The sequence below is a fragment of the Carex rostrata genome, chromosome 4 (genome assembly GCF_964058835.1).
Source record: "Carex rostrata chromosome 4, lpCarRost1.2, whole genome shotgun sequence".
In the NCBI taxonomy this organism is placed as follows: domain Eukaryota; kingdom Viridiplantae; phylum Streptophyta; class Magnoliopsida; order Poales; family Cyperaceae; genus Carex; species Carex rostrata.
The window spans coordinates 10,881,628-10,903,767 of NC_135921.1; the positions used below are offsets into that span (position 1 = coordinate 10,881,628).

The window sequence follows — 22,140 nt, forward strand, 5'->3', positions numbered from 1 at the left end:
TTTTAGATATTTAGAAAATCAATTGATCTGAAAATTCTGGACCATCCAAAAACAGTGATTTTCAATAAATCTAAAAAAATAGTAAAAAAATTTCAAAAAATATAAAATTTGGTCTCCAAACACATATTAATATGGGGAACAAGATGAACGGTTCGGATTGACCGTTAGGATTTGAAAACTCAAATATAGAGCCGTAGCACGGTAACAAATCGTAATATGCATAGTACCATAGACTCACTCTTAAATCAATACAAAAGATAGTTTTAACTTTTAAGTAGGGCTATACAAAATTGCTCAAACTCGTAACTCGCTCTCTAAGTGCTCGCTTTAACTCTCTCATTTACAACTTGAGTCAGTTCTAACTCGAGTTGGCTGACTCGTTTAATAAATGAACTGAGTTTGAGCATATCCCAACTCGCTCATTAACAACTTGAATTACATAAAATTCGTGACAATAAGCCCCATGCCCTTCTAAATAACTCATAAGCTGTTGTTTGAATTCTTTGTATTTAGATAAACTCTTACTAAATCATTTGAATTGTTCTGGTTTAGATAATTTCTTACTAGTATGTAACTATAACTAAAAAAATTGACTAATCAAATGAGTTATAAACGAGTTGTGAGCTAGCTCGAGTTGGTAATGAGTTGAATTCAAGTTGGCTTTACAACTCGCTATTGATATCCCAATTCGAGTTGACTCGCTCATTTACTAAATGAGTTGAGCACAAGTTGGAGATAACTCGCTTAAATTCGGCTCATTTACAACCCTATATTTAAGACACAAAGTCTCTTGAAAAATTAAAATAAGTTTATTGAACCCTCTTGACACCACTGAAAACTATTGCATTTTTAGAATCCTAAACTGAGGTTTAAAAATAGGATTTTCTTTGGAAACACCGAACCACAAGAAATTTTAAATTAAGGTTTGGGTAAACCATTTTTTATACCTCTGAAAATCATGCATGATTTTTTAATTATATGATGCTGTAAACTTACATTTTTAGCGGCAACCGATTTTAAAAAAAATGGAAAAATGAGTTGCAAGCACCCAAACTTCATGGAAAATTTGATCAAGGATGAGTACTTTCAGACTTCTAGAAATCATTGCATGAATTCCATGTTACAATGTTGTAAAATAATAATTCTAAATGCCCAAACTGAGAAAAAAAAAAAAGGAAAATCAGATTTAAGCACCGAACCTCATGAAAAATTATTATGGTTGTATAAAATTTGTCAGCCCCTTTCTATATCTTGTATGAATTTCATACGGTAATATTTTTAAATAGTCTTTTGGGTAATTCAATCTGAAGCAATAATAGAAAAAAAAAATTAAACCCCATATTTTTTTTCCAGATGTGTGAGTTTTTTATATTGTTGTGACTCGTATTCAAAATATTTCGTGAGATCCGACAGAAACGATTGGTTGATACGAGTAACATATAAGAAATGGTCGTAGAAATAACTTTAAAATTAAACCACACTGATTCTATTGTTAGATCAAAATTCGTAGAAATAACTTTAAAATTCATATAGATAAAATTGCATACTAATATAGATAAACAATTCTTACCAGGTATCAAACTGAATTCTATATGAAACTCATCAAACCTTCCATCATCGTGTAAATTTTTTAACAGAGTCGTTTTAACTTCATACTGCGCACAAACTAGAGAATTAAAACAACACTGTGAAACTAAATTACTCTATTGAAAACATTATTCTTATCATCGGACCGCATCAGAGGCGAGGGTAGTGTATCACACGGGTAGGCACTTGCCTATCCTTGAATTTTTTTTTTTTTTTACCGGGTATATTTATGGAACAACTGAACTATGCATGAATAATTAAATTCAAATAAATATTTAAGTAGGATCATGCTTTTATTAAAAGAAAAAAATGTTCCATGAAAGTGTTCTATTTTATATTTATAATAAGTGAAATATTTCGTTGACTGAATCACTGTGTGACAAATCGATTTACATCCACCATTTTTAAATCTTTCCTAAGCCAAGCAAAATTTGAAATGCCAAGTTCAGATCTTAACCAGTAGTACATAACAGTACCAAAGGTAATCCTAAATCCATAATTTTTTGAAAATCGTTGATCCAACGGTGGCTTAACAAAACAATAAAATCAGAAGCTACCGTTGGATCAGCTATTTTCAAAGTGGCTTAATAAATAGTAAAAAAATTCAGAAAAATATAAAATTTGGTCTCCAAGCACAATTTAATATGGAGAACAACTTGAACGGTTCGGATCAACGTTTTGAACTTTGAAAATTGAAAAACGAATTGATAGCACCAAAGCTCAGGAACTACCACTTTGATCTTAGCCAACCTCTATATATATATATATATATAGAGTTAGGCTGGGGTGCTATGGATAGCATAGTGGCCTCTATGCTACGGCTCAATATTTGAGTTTTCAAAATCCAAACGGTCGATCCGAACCGTTCATCTTATTCTCCATATTAATATCTGCTTGGAGACCAAATTTTACAATTTTCTGAATTTTTTTACTATTTATTAAGTATTTTACAAAATTATTGATCCAACGGTGGCTGCACAAAACAGTAAAACCGTTGGATTAGCGATTTTCAAAGTGGCTTAATAAATAGTAAAAAAATTCAGAAAATTATAAAATTTGGTCTCCAAGCAGATATTAATATGGAGAATAAGATGAACGGTTCGGATCGACCGTTTGAATTTTGAAAACTCGAATATTGAGCCGTAGCATAGAGGCCACTATGCTATCCATAGCACTCCAGCCTAACTCTATATATATATATATATATATATATATATATATATATATATATATATATATATATATATATATATATATATATATATGCTAATATGCTACGCGTAGCATAGAGGGCCTCTGTGCAACGGCTCAATATTTGAGTTTTTAAAATTCTAATGGTCGATCCGAACCGTTTAACATGATCTCCATATGAATATATACTTGATCTAAAAATTCTAAAAAATGTAAAATTTGGTTTGCAAGTACATATTCATATGGAGATCATGTTGAATGGTTTGGACCGTTAGGATTTTGAAAATTCAAATATTGAGCCGTTGCACGGAGGGGTCCAGATCCCCTAAAGCAACCCAATCTTTGGGTTTTGGATCGAGACTGTCCGATTCAAATCCGTCGCTCGAGATTGCTTCGCGATTTGAATTCATCTCTCGAAATGTGTGTGCTCCATTTTGAATAGATTATCACGGATTCCAATAGACCAGTTACGATATTTTTTTTTACCTACCCCTAATAAAATTCTTAGCTTCGCCACTGGACCGCATCGCCTTCACTATATTCCTAATTAACTGGGATAAAAAATTAATTAACGCGTAAATATTCGCCCAAAATCACTCAATCAAAAGTTAGAGACTGTAGACTTGTAGTCATAGTTTTGTTCATTAGTGTTTGTAACGTGCATGCTCGTTGTCGGAACCTTCTATACCTTAATCTCCATTAATCAATATTATTGTCAAAAGCGCACATTCTGTGGATAAGAGGAGAGAATTGTGGAGAAGGTACATATTTTTAACTTATTGTTGGGCCTTTTTTCCTTTCTTTTTTATGGGTCAACACTTATTTAATTATGATTATATAGCAAGTCCCAAAGTCTCAATAAAAGACGAGGAAAAGTTGGAAGACAAAACATGTGAAATTTTGGACTGGGAAAAAGAAGAGTACAGCACTGTACACATCACTAAAAACAAGTGTAGCAATAAATTGACGTATATTGTTATATGAGAAATTTAGATATATGTCCATCGTAACTTCATCAATTTAATATTTATCCATCAAAATTTTAAATTTAACTATTGCCCCATTTAAACTTGTTCATTTTATTTATATCCCTATTTTATAATTTAATCAATTAAAAATACTAATTAAGACTCATAAAAAATAAAAAGACATTTTTACGTACCCTCATCTCTTCGTTCTCTTATTACAAGAATAGAACAGTATTTGTGAGAGTATCTTCACGGATACTCTTGTTGGTAATACCAACACATTCAGTAAAAACACTTTTCTACCAGTGTATCCTCCGAATAATCACTTTTTACTTTAGCAGATTATCTCATTCCTATAGTTCGTTAATTGCCGGTTCTCTCTTTCTCCATGGTATTTAGTTGTTTTGAAAGGACACTTCAATGAATTCAGCCGCAATTTTCATACATTTCAATTTCTTATCACTCTGAATTTTGCACTAAAGAAAAACTTATCTTGGGAAGTTGTATGTCATTGAGGAAACTTCTTTGAAGCAAATTGATCTAAGTTTACAATAAGAAACTTCTTTGAAGCAAAAGAGAGGAGCGCTGGTTACAGTATCAACATTTCACAGTGATTGGTTACATACGGAAGAAATGTTTACAAGTGAAAATTTTAATTATGTATATTTAATTTTTCTTTTAATATTTTATATATATATAGTTCAGTCTCTCTCAACAAACATCAAATATTTATTTGTAGTTTTGTAGTTAAAACTTTATCTGAGAGGACATGAGTTCAAATCTCACTCATCACATTATGCATTTTAATTTTAGTCATTCATCAAATATTTCTAGTTCCACTCCTGATAATAAGCATATATGATAAAGTTATTATATTATATCAAAAAAAGATTAGAAATATAATAATGATAATAATAAGAAATTAAATCAAAAGGAAATTGTTAAACAGAAAAGACACCACAGCAGTAGGCTAAAACAATGCTGAAAACTTCTTCTGCACTATTTATTCAAAAAGTCTTCTGTACTGTATGAGGCCATGAGGGTGTGTTTTGATAATCAAAGAAATATTGCTATTCAGGTTACTATGTTAGTATAGTGCATTTTAATGCTGAAAACCTCTTCTCTGTTTTTAGTTTTTACTCATAATATGGTTCTTGTAATGGTACGTACGCACAAAATACTTTAACATATTCGGTGCCTGGGAGATCATGTAATTAAATTCAAAAACATAAAACTAAATACAATAGTGAGAGACAAAGAAGAACTAGCATTTGGTCTAGTGGCAAAGGCACAATGTCTCTATATGAGAGATTATGGATTCGAAATCTGAATGAGAAAAATCATTTGTTGTAATAATAAGGGTATTAAATAGTTGGGTGGCTTGACCTCCAACCTTTACTCAAAAAAAAAAATAGTGAGAGAGAAAGAGCTGAGAAGGATCAAAATTTTCACCCCTTGTTATTGAGAAAGGATAGAAATGGTTATTAACAAAGGGAAGGAATGCACAAGGACAAAAATGTAATTTTATTATGTTTATCAATATTAATTAGTGTTTTAATTGATTAAATCACAAAATGAGAATATAATAAAATGAATGGATTTGAATAGAGAAATAACTAAATTTAAACTTTCGATAGATAAATATTTAATCGATGAAGTTATGATTGACATATATATAAATTTTTCTTGATGTGTTGTTTCTGTCTTATTAAGTTTCCTACGCGCGGGGGGGGGGGGGGGGGGGGGGGGGGGGGGGACATTTTTTTTATTTTTTTTTATTTTTTATCAATAGATGAGATAACTAGAAAAATTTGAAAAAGAGTGAAAAATAAAATGTAAAAATTAATAATGTAGTGGGTAAGAATCATGAGATTTGAACTCAATTTTATCCACAACCTCATCAACAACTTTAACCACACACTATAAGCAAATATTTGATAATTTATAAGAGTGACTGAAGTATATAAGTACTTAAAGAAGAAGAAATTAAAAGGTTCAATTAAATTTTAATATACATAATTAAAAAAAAATAGAATCATGCGGTGACTTAGTTCTATTGTAGTACACTAAAATCCGCTCCTGGATGAGATCGAATCAATAATTTGATTCCAGTAATTTTCGAAAATTGTAGCATGTCTTGATCATAGAAAATTCGAAAAGTAACGATCCATTAGTTTGATCTTGATATAAGCTGTGAAATCAATGAAACCGAACTAATATATAGTGTGTGAATCAATTTTCCACACCTTTTCAGAGCATTTTTCTTCTTCTTATTTTGTCAATTTATTTGATAACCCATATTGGCAGATTAAAGGCTGATATGAAGTATGTGAGAATTGACGATAAAACTGCATTGAGAAGAGTCAATCTTTCCGCTATTGATAATAATTTTAATGCCTATCTCTTACTTATCAGTTTATGAATTAGTGATAGATACGCCGTTTTGATAATTTTTTGTCAGATAATAATATACTTAGTTAAGAGAAAAATACCATTTTTGCAACCCAAAAATGTTATTAGGCGTTGCGACCATTTTTTCTAATTCTCTTGAAATGATTAATTCTGATTTTTCCATGTTGACTTCAAGTTTTGAGATTGCTTGAAATACTATCAACAGGGTTTTTAATTTACTAAAATATAGTTTATATTGAAAGCTAGGGATATTTCCTTGTAAATTATGTCCCAATTTACAAATTTTGTTCAATCCTATAATATTTTTGTGACTTTGTTCCTACACCGATATAATTTTTTTCTTTCAAAATTACAAATATATACTTATGATTTAAAAGTTATTATATAATTATGTTTCATCTTAAAATTTAGTCCAATCCTACAATATTTTTGAACTTTGCTCCTACACACCGTGTTCGGATCCAGTGAAGTAACTCAAAAGTTAGGTTTTAGATCTGGACCGTCTGATTCGAATCCGTGATAATCCATCCGAAGTGGAGTACACACATCCCGAGCAATGAATCCGAATCCAATGTGATTTTAAGTGACGAATTCAAATCGGGCAGTCTCGATCCCAAACCCAAAAATTGAGTTACTTTCGGGATCCGGACCCCTACACACCTATAGTGATGCAGGCCTTTAAAAGTTACATACAAAATAACATAGTACACACGAGAGAGAAAAAAAAATCGACTAGATAATGAAGAAGTTAAGAGTGAGTCTATGGTACTATGCATATTACGATTTGGCACAGTGCTACGGCTCTATATTCGAGTTTTCAAATCTTAACGGTCGATCCGAACCGTTCATCTTGTTCTCCATATTAATATGTGTTTGGAGACCAAATTTTACATTTTTTGAAATTTTTTTACTATTTTTTTAGATTTATTGAAAATCACTGTTTTGGATGGTCCAGAATTTTCAGATCAAGTGATTTTCTAAATATCTAAAAAAATAGTAAAAAAATTTCAAAAAATGTAAAATTTGGTCTCCAAACACATATTAATATGGAGAACAAGATGAATGGTTTGGATCGACCGTTAGGATTTGAAAGCTCGAATATAAAGCCGTAGCACGGTAACAACCCGTGATATGCATAGTACCATAGACTCACTCAGAAGTTAATATATGAAAAAAAAATTCGAGTAGATATTTTCCTGCTTGTAAATTCTCATGAAGAAGTTAATATATGAATAAATAAATAGAAGTCAAACTATCATACTTGATACTTTGCTAATGAAATTTATTTGAATATAGAGAACTCTTATATAGGCTTTTTGATCCAAGATTTCTTTTTTGTTTTGCATCCTTCATTTTGTGTTGGGCCTCGCTTTGTAATTGTTTTGAGCTGGGTTCTGCTCCACGTTCTTCCTTCATTCACCCCAAGAGAGAAAAAAAAAAAAAAAAAAAATAGAAGGACACATTAGATAATTAGCCAATTAAGTTTGTAAGAATAATTTAAAGAGAGACATAACAAATGATTAATTTCCAGTCAACAAGGGCCAAATCGAAAATTCTTATCTAAGAGGATTTAGGGACTAGTTCCTTCTCGTTTTGGTAAAGTAATCTGGCAAAGATAATTAATTGTGATAAATAAAAGATATAAAAGATCTTCTTCAAATCTCAGGCATGCATGAATGTTTTTAATATGCATGGTCGACGGACAAGAAGGCCCATACCGAGTTGTATTATTTCAATATTTTTCATCATGACAAGATGCTGATTGGAGATAAATAATTACAATAATTACAATAATTCGTCCCTTATAGTGATTATCGACAAAGGTTTAAATTTTTATCATTGACATAAAATGCTATATGTCAGGCTTAACAAAGCTATATGATGCTAAACTTAGTAAAATACTGGAAAATCCTGCTAAATTGTAAGCATTAATGATCAAATTTAGCCAGGGTTGAGAGAGATGCTCACCATTGAAAGAGAAATAGGCGGCATCGGGAATTTGGCAGGCTGATCCTCGTTTAAGGGCTCGACTGGATGCACTGCCGGCTTCCAGTGAACTTTCACCGGAACATTCATTTGATTATTGTCATCTGTATTCATCAAGCTACTGAGGATATATTCGACCTCTTCGCGTCCTTCTTTCCCTGTCCCGGAGGTCCAATCTGCTGCCTTTTCCTATATATACAAAATGTTACAATTATGAAAAGAAAAATTAATTAAAGGATGCAAGACAGGCTCTTTTTCTTTGCTGATAGAAATAAAAATAGGAAGAGCGAGATACCACTGAAGAAGAATGGGTTGTGTAAATACTGACAGACTTTCTTCCCATTCTTTGTTTTCTCCGCTTAGTAAGACAATACAACTGGTTAATTCCAGACAAGAAGACATGGACCGTGGACCCGGTCTATTTTATTTGTTTGACTTTCATACAAGGATCCAAAACCCGTCAACGCATTGTACAAATAAAATATGAATGTGCTGCTGGCTGCTGCTTATCCTTGGGGCAAAATGAGAGAACATTGTCCATGGCTTCTGCACAAAGCCAGCATAGGTTTACGCTTCAAGTCACCTTTTGTCGGAATTTGATTAGCTTTAATAATGGCCCGGCCCATATGTGGAAAGCCTGGATAATTTTGGGGTCAAGGTCTCTGCATGTTATAGCTTCATACAGCGCACCAGCCTCATACATTTTCGTCTTGACTCTATTAATCGTGCGCTGTATAAAGTAAAATCAGATTTGTTAATATCTTTACCCATGAAAACAAGCGCGGCCCAAAGTTCCTAATTTACGCTGTTAAGCTACTATACAAAAGTCCGGCCCGGCCCAAAGTTAAAGTTGCTCAGGACAATAGAGAGGAATCAATCAAGTCCACCAGAAATATAATAATGGATTTCTTGATAATAAGTTAATAACCCTCCAATTTATAAGCTACATTAGTTAGGTTGAAAGCTACATTGCATCTTTTTGACTCTAGAAGAAGAAATTAGTTATGCTCAGTTGCTGCCAAGGACCTTTACACTTTTGTAACCTAATCACATGATTAATTATCTGGTCGTTGTACGCATCTCTTTCTTATTTGTTTTAATTAACTACCTCTTTCAAAATTTTGTTTTCTTTTATTTAGAAAACATTTATAGTTGAGGAGTCAATTCTTGTTTGAATGACAGAGGTCGGCATTATCTGTATAGTAGTACCTGGAACATGGAATTTCCTTTCTCTTCAATTCCTGTACTACATCATATCATTCAAATAGTTATCTAAATCAAGCATTGATTTAAGAACAACACCCCAAGAAAAATCTCAACAATCATGCAAACTAACAAAGCAAGGAATTTCATGTAAAGAATGATTCGAAATGAAAAAGATACAATTAATTTTTGACTATCCTTGTTGTGTTTTGGCATCACATGGAATGCTTTTAGTCTCTTTGTGGTCACACAATGCCTTTTCAGAAAAGGAGTTCCTAACAAGCCTTTACACTCATGCACTTCCCAAATAGCTTTGGTACAAAGAAATTAAACACTATCCCATACATTTGGCTATAGCATGTATGTACTGGCATTAATTGCATTGCTTGCATGCATGTATATAGTGTTCTGCTCTTTCGTATATTTCCAACCCCAATTCTTTGCTTAAAACTTGACTTGTGCTCACAACGATAAGAACAAATAATATAACAGAGACAAAAGTGAAAAAGAAAAGAAAAGAAAAGGAAAAAGCTCAATAAACTATTGACTGGATGTTAGTCAGCTGGTACCTTTGTACTATATATAAAATTGTTGGCAGTTGGCACTACTAATAATGAGTTAGTAAGCCAAATTATACACTTAGTACGTACACTGGATATCTGATCGGAGCAATTATTTGAAAATATCGATGCACATCCAAAATTTAGACCTTCAGCAATAAAATGTATAGACGGACACTAGTGGAGAACTTGGAATTAGTGTCGACTGTTTATGGGTATTAGTGTCAGACATTAGGCGACACTAATCGGGCTGATACTAATACTTTGTAAATAGCCGACACTAAAAGTAAGGCATTAGTGTCGGCTATTTATTAAAAAGCCGACACTAATACTTATTAGTGTCGGCTTTTTAATAAATAGCCGACAATAATGTTTTTTTTTTTTAAAAAAATAAATTTCAAAAATTCACTATAAATCATAGAAAATTCTAAAAATGAAAATTTTTGTTCTGGAATGCTCATATATTTTTGCTGAACTATATATAAAACAAAGATATCAAATAATTCATTATAATTTACAAATAACACTCACTAAATAAAATATCATCCAAATTGCTCATTTATTGTTATCATACAAACCCTAAAACAGAAAATACATAAAAGATACATAAAAGACCCTTTATTGTTATCATACAAACCCTAAAACAGAAAATACATACATAAAAGATACATAAAAGACCCTAAAAACTCTAAAATTATAAAGACTATACCAAAAGTCCATGAAGGAAGACTCGGATCGCGAATCTGAGCCCGCAGAATGGCGAAACAAATCATAGATTAGTTTCTAATCCGGTTTTGGGCTGTGGAGTTCCTGTCAAAATTTCAGCCCAATCCGATGGACGGATCAAAAGTTACGCCCCTTTTTGTGAAGCATGTGCAGAAGAAGCGGCTGAGAAGATCAGATCGGAGAGAAGCGCTTTTCGTGAAGCATGCGCAGAAGAAGCGGCTGAGAAGATCAGATTGGAGAGAAGCGTGAAGCGAAGTGAATGTTTAAACCCTAGGCGTGCGTTTGAAAGAGGTGCGCGGGACTTAAAATGAAATTTTTTTAGCTTTAGTGTTGGCTGTTTATAAATAGGCGACACTAATAACTGAAAATTAGTGTCGGCTGTTTATAAAAAGGCGACACTAATACATTAGTGTCGGTTGTTTATAAATAGCCGACACTAATACATTAGTGTCGGCTATTTATAAACAACCGACACTAATTCTCAGTTATTAGTGTCGCCTACATCTAAATAGCCGACACTAATATTATTAGTGTTGGTTTTTTGTAAACGACCGATACTAAAGTATTAGTGTCGGGTTTTTAAGGCGACACTAATTGTATGTTCTCCACTAGTGGGATATAGCTTTCAAACAAATGTTTATTTCGGTTCTAATTAACAAGTATATGTATTTTAAGTAATTTGAAGAATGTATTTTGAAATTTAACGTGAAAAATGTGTATTTTAGTTTAGATGAGTATTCTTTTATGTTTAGATAGTGGTGTATATATTTTGAGGATCTCAGATAATGCGTCTTCTATATGAATTTTAAATGATTGTTGACAATTGTTAAAATGCATGTTGACAGCTCTTAGCTGGTAGCTATTTTGAATAGAAATAAAAAAAAAAAGAAGTTCATTTCAGTTCTCACTAGTGTGCATTTTAGTATATTTAAATGCATAATGTACCATGGCCAAGTGTGCATTTTGAAACCAGTGAAAAATTACCTGTGATACATTTGAAGGATGAATCTTTGGAAGTAGATATCTTATGCCAATATACCTGTATTAAAATGTGAATATCTGATGAAATAGGAAACTTGTTGCACCTTGATGAAATTTTAGTATTCAATTTAAGTTACATCGGTTGCACTATTAAATTGGGCTTGCCAAGAATTAATTTTGAAATTATTATATAATTAACTTTATGTTAATTACTTACAAAGCTAATGCATTTTATTCTTTTTATGATGGGTAATTCTAGTGTGCATCAAAAAATTTATGTATATCCTATTTAAATATACATCTCAATTAATGATCTTATGGATAAAATTAGTATTTTTTTTCCTTTTTATTGAAAAAGTGTACATCTTTTTAGTTTACTTTGCTAGCAAATGATTAAAAATAGACTGCATTATATATACATAGATCTGAAGATAAAAATTATGATACAATTTTTCTTGTTTAAAAAAAACATGCAATTTATCCTTTAAAAATTGATGACTATTATTTTAGATGCATGTTAAGATAAAATATGTAAGTAAAACTTGAATGCGCATGGACTACAATTGTTCTAATAAAAACATAAAACACTGCATCAGTTAAAGACAAGTTTAACAGACTCCTATTAAAGAAGTCTAGAATCTTGTACCATTTAATAAAGGTGTTATCAAAGTTTTGCATCTTTTTTGCAACGCAAAGCCAACTTTAAAAGACCTCTTCTTTGCAGCACCTTTGCACTTGTCGCTCTCAAACTTAAGGCAAACTTTTGCTCTGTATAACAAGGCCCTTTATTTTGGTTCGGATCCTCTCCAATTGCTTACACACACTTGGAGAGTACCAAGCAAATCTACATCTTGTGATCTGAAATGGATGGTTGAAATCCTTTAGAGGAGCTGATTATATCCAAAAAATGTTCTCAACAATGCAACGTTTCTTCTCTCAACAAATTAAAGGTACACCTTTTCTCTTTTTGTTTCATTATTTCTTTTGTCTTTCATGTGGAAATGATCCACCACTATGGGTGAGCACATGGGGAGGTAGCTTATATACCTTAAAAATAGCCTATATTATCTTTGCTTTCTCTTGTTTTAATTTAATTAAACAACTCCCTTTTGATATTTTTTTTTTTTTTTTGAATGAAACGGGCTTAAAAGCCTTTTATCAAAAAAAAAAAAAAAATATCAAAAGGGAGTTGTTTAATTAAATTAAAACAAGAGAAAGCAAAGATAATATAGGCTATTTTTAAGGTATATATGTATAAATGTATGCATGCTGCAAAGTAGTGAAGAGGAAGAAACATTATAATCAGTAGCTAGTACATCCAACTTGCCTTAACTTAGAATATAGACAATGCCTGTATTGCATGGCTTGTGTATTATTCCCTATCTCACTTGAAATTTAGACCTAACTAATTAAATTGGATTAGATCAGGACAAGCAGAGTTGCATGTGGGCGCCATACATGCATCTAAAAGTTTGCTCTTAAAAATAAGAAATAATAATAATAATAATAATTAATAATAATTTATAAAGGTAAGCTAAATATTATATAATTTAATGCATTTGAATTGGTTGTGTCATATCAAATCTGATTGTGGGATTATTATATATCAAAACATCCTCAACAATGATCAATAATTTAATATTGAAATTTTGAAATTTTAAAAATTAAACTATATAACATAATAAATAATACTGTGAAGTATGAAGTGAGAGTCAAAGGTTTCCTATTGTTCTAGTAACCGACACTTTGTTTTAAATCTGAGATCTCTCACACAGAATGCACTTATATCTAGTTCTCTATAATAAATAATGTATATACTGTTAAGAGATTAGAAACACAATACTTTTCCATGTAGCACGAATTAATTCTGGATTTGCATCGGTCGGCATGCTTTAAACAGTACTGCTTAGGGTTTTTACATGAGACCAAAATGGTTACTGTGCTATATACAGTGAACAGAACTACTAGCTAGCATGCATTTCTTCTTTATCCAAGTTGGCTGTAGTACCTCCCCTTCACAGTTCACACACACACACACACTAGTTAATTAGTTGTCTTGTCAGAAAGCACAGTACCATACTAAATGTCAGAGTATAATTTCACTAATACAGGTGCTCCATGACTTCAAAGTTGTGCTTGTTCATCAATAGTTCCAAAATATGAAATTCAAATAAAAAATTCCAATTGTTTCTTTGTTTTACAATTTTTAGGTGCACAGCAAAATCAACAACTTGGATTTTTCTTTAAAATTATTAAATTGGATTTCTAATTATTATATGACCCCACCTGACCTGCTAAGTCTACAATATCCCTTATTTAATTGAACAAGTAATGAAGTAAATAATGTGCATATAAGTTTTTTCTCATTTGAACTTCTATCTATTTATAAAATCCAACATAGAAAATCCAAAAGTATTATAATCCACCATACTGAGCTTTGTACTTTAATTCACTAACTACAGGTGCTCCATGACTTCAAAGTTGTGTTTGTTCATCAATAGTTCAAAAAAATATGAAATTCAAATAGCAAATTCTAATTGTTCCCTATATTTTACAATTTTTAACTAGGTGCACAGAAAATTCAACAACTTGGATTTTTCTTTAAAATTATTATATTGGATTTCCAATTATTAATGTTGACCCGGACCCCACCACCCGATCACCTAGCTAGCTAATTAATTCTACAAGTTTTATTAATTGAACAAGTAAACGATGTACCTATAATTTTTTTTTTCTCATTTTTATGACCTATATAATATATATAATCCAAGATAGAAAATCCAAAAGTATTAGAAACCACCATACTGAGTCCTGTACTTCCCCTCTGAGAAATGGAGGTCAGATTTGTAGTTTCCTGGAGTTAGCATCGTACAGTCAAGCAAACGACACTAGAGATGCTTAATACACACAGAACCAGCCATCTCCAACTAGACATCAGTTAGAGTTTGTATTAGGGGCCATGCCCAATTGCCCATGTCAACTTTAATTAATCAGTCTAAATCCAATGAATTACAAAGATCCCTTATCCTATGAACCATGTACAAGCACAGTAGTAATGCCTTAATTAATTAATTAATTAATATTCTCTTTTATGTCAACCAATTATATTTTTTCTTAATTTTATATATGTCGTAATTTTATATTATATATTTCAGTTATGTCGGTAAGGCCTAGAAGTTCTCTATATATATTCGAGGGGAAAGGTGTAGGTCCGATGGACAGATCTACTATCTAATTTGCTTCAGGATTTGTGCACACGAATATTAAAGCAGACGCGAAAGTTCTGGCGTGAATCCTAAAGCCAATCTAACGGTGAGTGAACCCGTTGAAACCAAAGTAGATCCGATGCCCATCGGACCTACTATGTTTCCATATTCGAGAAGGTAGCATCTGAATAGTACCACTATAATTATACCCTTACCTAAAAAGATTTGGTTCCAATTTTGAATCACATACTTTATATTTTATTTTAATACTAAGATGGATTCGGATAGAGAGATATACGTGCTACGTACATTTAAAAGTGGACCATTCAAGTCTGAATAGGCGGTAATTATATATTAGTATTGTGTCCGTATATATGTTGCAACGAAAATGTACTTAAGAGAATAAAATAAATTCATATAAATGATTTTTTTTGCATATAAAAAAACTAGACTACATAACAAATAATATTTCTTAAATAACATATACATGTAAACAATATTTTTTAAATGACATGTTAAATTATATATATAAAGAGAGAGATTGGCTACTCTACTTCTATAAGCATACAAGGGCATATGCTTATAAAAGTAAAATAGCCAACCCCCCCTCCCCCCGCCCCCGCTCTCTATGTATGTATATATATATAGAGAGAGAGATAGCTAGAGAGAGTGACTAATTAATGTGCATTCGTATGTATATGGCCTGATATGCATACGGTTCAAATTTGACTTTTCAAAATCCAAACGGTCGATCCAAACAGTTCATCTTGTTCTCCATATTAATATGTGCTTGGAGACCAAATTTTACATTTTTCTGATTTTTTTTACTATTTATTAAGTATTTTACAAAATTGTTGATCCAACGGTGGTTTAACAAAACAGTAAAGATGAAATAGTCCTTTTCAATAGCTCCCAGGAAGATGAAATAGTTTGGAGATGGAGTGCTAATGGTGTTTATTCAACTGCTTCTATTTATAGTATCATGCAAGTAGTGGGTCGGGTTGGATGGAGGTTTGAGTTCATTTGGAAAATATCGGTACCACCAAAGGTTAAAGTTTTTGCCTTCCTACTTTTGAAAAAAAGAATTCTCACTCATGATGTCATGACTAGAAGAGGCATGCAGTGTGAAACCCGATGCGTTATGTGCGAGTCGGTACAACTAGAGTCAGCGGTACACTTATTTTACCAGTGCCGGTATGCAAAGCAAGTGTGGGAGGAGGTTGCAAGGAGGCTGGGTAGAAGGATCATGGTAAGGGGCATTTCTGTCCAACAAACATGGGACAAGTCGTGGGACAGGATCAGCCATGAAGGTTCAATGCCAAAGAAGAGATGGGCTGTCTTATTCATGTGCGTTTCGTGGCATCTCTGGAAACAGAGAAACGATAAAATTTTTAGAGGCAAGTTCAAACCACCATTTTTGGTGGCTGACTCAATTTTAGAAGACTCTGCCATGTGGTTCAAGTATTGTAGTGGAGCGGGTAATAGGCAGGGAATTGGCTAGGACTAATTGTGAGATACTGGTAAACAAATGGGTTGTTTTGAAACTTCTACAAGTGGCGGTATATTTATGGACCTGGATGTAAACATTGGTAGCCTCTACCAATTATTTCAAAAAAAAAAAAAGTAAAATCAGCAACCACCGTTTCAAAAATTCTCATACATAATAACATATTGATGACAAATAACATTCTTTAAATGATATAAATAAAAATAAATATAGACATAACCAATCCATTAAAAGGTTCTTTAAATGACAAATCAGGACCAATCAGAAAGATAATACAATAGCATATGACGAGTACGTGTTTAAATAAATTTAGACTTCTACACATAAAAACATATAAAAAGATGCATAGAATCGCAAAAGACAAATTATTTAATTGGAGTATTGATATCCAATCTGAAATTTTATCTTTAAATCACAGTGGTTGGTGGATCAGGACATCTATGTGCTTAATATAAAAATGGACGTTCATACTTTGCTTATAAATGATTAGGTCCATGTAACATTTGAATCCAAAAATGGATCAATACTTACAATACGTCTTGCAGTGAAATCTCAATATTGTATGTTAAACTAATTAAATGGAGCAAAACTAAGGTGTGATGTGCTCACCAAGAGGGGTTGATGAACACACCTCCAAATGACTATCGGATTGACTCCGAACTGCATATCTAAACCGTTAAAATCTAAGTACTTCATGAGTGATGCATGTACATGCAAAAATTTTGAAGTTTCAAATTTATTTAGCACATGGTCAAGTGGTCAAAACAATGATGAAAAATTAATACATAAAAAAATAATTTATAAAATATTCATTGTTTTGACCTCTTGATCATGTGTTAAATGAATTTGAAACTTTAAAAATTTTGCATGTACATGAATCACTCACGAAGTACTTGGATTTCAACTGTTTAAATTTGTAGTTCGGAGTCAATCCGATAGTCATTTGGAGATGTGCTCAACACAGCACATCACACTCTAGTTTTGCTCAATTAAATGTGTTTTCATACGTTATTGGTATTTTTTTAAATATTAATATTGATTATTAGAAATATATGATAACAACTCTGCTATATATTTAGAATAACACTGAATTTAGATGTGAATTTAGAAATATATATATATATATATATTAATAGATATACCACAACGAAACATATATACATTAAAATCATTCAATTATGAATGCTTGGCAATGTCTCATATTAATTATTTATTCAAATTACCAATCATCCAATTATCAACGCAATTTTCTTTTTCTCCGTGGTACATAATTTATTGATCTCCCATAATCCTTGTGAGAAAAAGCTCCAACAATGTAAGTATAAACTATATATCATGATTAGTTTGCCACTATTGTTTCGTATGTATGAAATGGTATATTGAGGGCTAAGCTGAGAGCGAATATATTTTTTATTGATCCGGATAAGCAAAAGGATCCAAAATTATCATCCCCATCAGAGACGGGGGAGGTCAAACCGGCATGACTAGGTGGATCTGTCCCATTTATCAATGAACGGTCACGATCATTGGCCTCGAGTTTTAAGGTTAGTTGGACTGTCTCAATTTTCTTCCAATTGGAGGCATGCATTTTATTTCCGTTAATAGAATTTTCAGCACCCTTACTGTGGAATTAGTATCTTTTGCATTAACTCAAAAAGGAATCTTTTGAGTAAATATATCTAGATCGTCCGATCAGCTTTAAGATTCGTACAAATTAAATCCGCACTAATATTGATGACCCCCTATGTTTTAGATAGGGGCAGATGGACAGACTATGTTTACAAACGGACGTCCAATATCTATTTACTCAAAAGATGCTCTTTTGAGTTAATGCAAACAATGCGGACTCCTTACTGTTTGTGATGGCAAGTGAATACCAATCGGTCTGATATTTAATCGGAACTATTTGATATTGCTTCATAATCCATGCACACTGCTTTAATATTCATACAAATCAAGCACACAAATAATGAATTGACTCAGACGGTTCCGAGTGAACACCTTCCATCTTACTACTTTTTTTTTCTTTCAAAAAAAGTGATAATTACCAGAACATAATTGAAAATTTTAATTAATGAGTTGAAACGTAAAATACATACTGTAGTTATTGAGACTTTGACTTAAGTTTTCACAGTCACAAAGTGAGATTCTAATCATTGGTTCGAAGTACACATGAAGTATTTCATTAGTGCTGGACTATATATTTATAAAAAAATCTTATAAAAATTCAATTAATATTCAATATGCATGATTAAATTGTCAAAAAGAATAACTAACCAGTTCTATTTTAACTGTAGATTTGCCCATATCCATGCATGAAGATATCCTTTGAGTAAAGCAGCATAACTAATTATTTTTGTGATTTAGTAAAGCAGCAGAATAAATTATAAACAAAGTAAATATTGGATAACTTTGAGCACTTAAATGATTGATATGTTTGAATAATTGTGTGGATGTCATGTCACTGTAAGTGTAAACAGCTTTTTTGGCAGAGATCAATTTCAATTGACTGTAGGCTACTACTGTACGGGACCTCTCCAATAATAATTGACTGGAGACAATCCGAACTCATGTTAAGAAGGGATGGAAAAATAGATGCTTGGAAGAGAGACTTTGGGGTCCACCTGACAGGTTAGGCTAACAAAATGGGACCTAATTAGATCCATTGCCAGCTCAGAACTCTGTATTTGTGGGGTCCACTTTGCCTCCCATTCAGCAAATAGCTCTTGCATAGCTCGCCACGTTTACACAAGGCTGTTTTTGTCTTTGCATCACCGAAAGGGACAACGCTGGGGACACTGTTGAATTGCAAAAATATCAGAAGCAGTTTGATGATAATTATTTATTTATAGGTGAGGAGTCATTTACTTGATGATAATGATAATTATAAATAAAATTTGATGAACCTGATTTAAGTTTTAAAATCCATCAAATAACATGAAATTTACTATATATGGTAAATCAAATGATAAATCAAAAATATTTATAATGATATTCAAAGTGAATGAGATATTTCACATAACTAATATTTATAATGACATTAATAGGTCTACAAAATATTTTCACTATTTGGATTTTTTTGGCCTTTTAAAAATATTATCAAGATTTTAAAATTAATTTCCAATCAAACCCTGTTCTTATTAGATACTTTTTATTCAAATTTAAAAATTAAGTCTTTATCAGTCAAATATATGTCAATTCCGCAGGTACTTTTTCATAATATTAATTAAATTTACTTAACATGCATGCCATTAATTTATTTACTACAAAAAAAAATATATATATAATCGCCACTACTTTTTGTTCGCTCAATTTGTCCTTATGTTTTAATGATTTCATGGCTTCGAAAGGTGCCTTGAATTTTATAAAATCACTTTATTTGTGTAAAATGACTTTATCATTAATTTTAAATAACTCAAATAATTTTTTTCTATGTATTAATTAATATTTAAAGACTAATTCATTTTATAAAGATATTATGACTCGAAATGAGTCCTGAATTAATTAAAAATAATTATATATACAATTATATAATGGGTTAGATATGCATTAAAAAATCATTATGTGCTAAATTAATTTTATCCATTTAGAATTATCTCAAATAACTGACTACGTAATAATAATATTTGAAGAATATATGTGAGTTTTAATTATTTTATGACTTGAAATGAATCATGCATGAATTGATTAATCACAATGTGCTGAAAAGGAATAACTACAACTATTTTAGACAAATAAATAAATGTATCGATTAGGATTAACCTAAATAAATTATATTGTAATTCCTTGATAATATTTGAAAAATAATGTCCATTATTTTACGATGCACACTGTTGTTATGCACCGTAAAAATATGCTAGCATTTTTTGTTTATTGCGTATAGTTAATGTATCATTTAGAATGAATATAATATTATGTTTTTCTTTGAGTATAGATGTATTGTAGAATAAATGTTAGTTTGATGATTTTATGATCTGAAATTGCATAGCTAATTAGTATAATATAATATAAATTAAATGACACATGCAACCTGCTGTAAATATATATATATATATATATATATATTTTTTTTTTTTTTATTGGAAGCCCTTGGGCAATGTAAATATATTCTAGAACCTAGCTTTTATAACACTAAAAATGCAAGTATTGACTAGAGTTACTTTTATGGATACAATTATTTGCTAAATGCATTTTCGGGTTCTTTTGAGGAATATTTAACTAAATTGTTTGGTGATAGATATATAATGCTTAATAACAGGAGCAAAGTCAGACTTTCGAACTATGAAAATTAATAATATCAAATTTTCTTATGGAGAATAGAAGTTAATTTTACAGTTTTTTGTCATTGTACTCTAAATTATATATAAAATCATATATAAATATAAAAAATAAATAAAAAAATTGGGTCAATTGAGCCCATACTTACTCTTTACCTCCACCTCTTGCTCAATAGGTACCCACCTTTTGTGAATTTATTATTATTTTTAAGTTACAAGTTCTAACTTATCCAGCATTATATGTGCAAAAAAGAGCAAATAGTAACATGTAAAGAACTAAAATTAATATGGTCCAAAAGTTTTAAGTTTTGTATGCCTACTGTAATTTAAAAATAAAATGGCAATTATGACAACAAACCCACTATTTTCATACTAAAAATCATAATTGCATTAGAACTCATTAATTACCTATAAACTCACAATTTCCGATTTAATAATTATTTCTATATACAATCAATATTTCATTTAAAGGCCACAAAAATGTTGAGTCTCGCATCTTTTGATATATTAATTATTCAAAATATATTATTATATAAAAATCGGGTTTATCTTACTTTTTGAGGTAATATTTTTTATTGAATCTTCGATATTGGTGGTGAATTCAGATTCAGTCAGATATCTAGTAAGAGAATGAGATATGGCCACTACCAAGTTTTTTTTAAAAAAAGAAAGAAAGAATGAGATATGAATCAATTGTTTCAATTTGCCACGACTTTAAAAGAATCGACTGTGAGGTTAATTGATCCTTATTTAAAAAAAAAAATTATACTTATGTTTTATTTTATATATAATTTATAATAAAATGTTATGGACAGGGGCGGATGGGTGGTAAAAAATTATTGAATTGGATTTGAATAACTAATCGGATTTAAATCCATTAACTAATTTAGTACTTGGTACAAAATAATGATTTGACTTATAATTTATGTTTTTTTTTTAAATTGCTTGGTAGTGGCATAATTTATGATACTCTAACTTATAATTCTAATTACCAATCATAATTCAAGAAATTTATTTTTATTTTAATCATAAATTTAACCCGAATTACAAATTAAACATGCAGAGGAGGGCAAAAAAGTTTTAGTAAAGGGCAAAGTCGATCAGAACCGATAGATCACCACTTACACTCAAAATTTAGAGTGAGCCCCTCTGGCACCATGCGGGTCCGCCCCTAATTATAAATACTGTAAAATTAATCCTCATTTACAATTAAAAAAATTTATATTATTAATCATCATTCATGTCTGACTCCATAACTTAGCCTGATTCCGCTTTTGTATTGTGGCACGTTTTTTTGTCCCACAGTTCAATAAAAAATATTTTCAAATCACTATTACTTAAGTGGAGATTTATTTGCTACCAAATTTTCGTACACAAGTTATATTGACATGGCAATTAATTGAAAAAGCGTAAGAAAAAAGGATATGTATCATGCTATGCTATGCTATGCTATGCTATGCATGGCCATGGACTAGTAATTTGAGGGAGCCACTTTATGCGATCGATCTGCATGATCTCCACACACAGTCGACCACT

The 22,140-nt window shown here is 31.1% G+C and overlaps 1 long non-coding RNA gene across 1 annotated transcript; it reads right to left on the minus strand.

Annotated features, from left to right (window-relative positions):
* Positions 1–7,475: 7,475 nt before the first annotated feature.
* On the minus strand, positions 7,476–8,526 carry LOC144553643 (uncharacterized). Its single transcript, XR_013511404.1, has 3 exons — positions 8,440–8,526; positions 8,127–8,333; positions 7,476–7,568 (listed from the first exon to the last, which is right to left on the minus strand). It is a non-coding gene; the product is annotated as an uncharacterized LOC144553643 (long non-coding RNA).
* Between the last annotated feature and the right edge of the window lie 13,614 nt (positions 8,527–22,140).